The sequence below is a fragment of the Cebus imitator genome, unplaced genomic scaffold (genome assembly GCF_001604975.1).
Source record: "Cebus imitator isolate Cc_AM_T3 unplaced genomic scaffold, Cebus_imitator-1.0 Scaffold20, whole genome shotgun sequence".
Lineage (NCBI taxonomy): Eukaryota > Metazoa > Chordata > Mammalia > Primates > Cebidae > Cebus > Cebus imitator.
This window is the reverse complement of record NW_016107335.1, coordinates 6,573,491-6,574,493: the sequence shown is the minus strand read 5'-3', so window position 1 is coordinate 6,574,493 and position 1,003 is coordinate 6,573,491.

Here is a 1,003-nt window from a genome sequence, read left to right as displayed (position 1 = left end):
CCATGTTGACCAGGATGGTCTCGATCTCTTGACCTCATGATCCACCCACCTCGGCCTCCCAAAGTGCTGGGATTATAGGCGTGAGCCACCGCGCCTGGCCAGATCTTCTAATTTTTGTGCTCATATGGTTATTATTAAAGCTGCACTGTAGGCTGGGCACTGTGGCTCACGCCTGTAATCTCAGCACTTTGGGAGGCTGAGGCAGGTGGATCTCTTGAGGTCAAGAACTTGAGATCAGCCTGACCAACATGGTAAAACCTTGCCTCCGCTAAAAATACAAAATTAGCCAGGCGTGGTGGCGAGGCGCCTGTCATCTCAGTTACTCAGGAGGCTGAGGCAGGAGAATTGCTTGAACCAGGGAGGCAGAGGTTGCAGTGAGCTAGGATGGCCTCACTGCACTCCAGCCCAGGTGACAGGGCAAGACGCTGTCTCAAATAATTAATTAATTAATTAATTAATTAATTAATGGAATAGACAGCCCTATCCATCCCCCTGCAGGCTGAAGCCTAAATTCCTTGGCTTGGCTCACTAGGTCCTGGAGCGCCCCTGCTTCCCTCTGGCCAGCGTGCTCATCTCCCTGACCTTCCTTCTCACCTGACCTCCAGTTTTCAGAACTTCTGGTGGGCTGCAAACCACCAGGCTGTCCCATCTCCCTTCCCTTTTTCACAAGCCCAGTTCCTACTTTTTCTTCGGCTCTCGCTTTAAACCTCTCCCCTCCGTGAGGAGGCTGTGTCTCTCTAAATGCTTCTGCAAACCTCGTGCTTTCCCCACTCGCAGCTCTCACTGCTGGTAATGAAAGTGCCCAGATAAATGTCTGTGTCCTCCCTAAGCCCAGCAGAGATGGCAGTGTTATCTGCCTTATTTCCCTTATTCAGCACCAGCTCAATGAACAGTTGTAGAGTCACTGAAATAAATATGAAAATATAGGTTAGGTGTTAGAAAAAGAGCTAAGCGGATCTTTTATAGGAGTGTTTATTTCATTTTTTTTTTTTTTTTTTTTTTT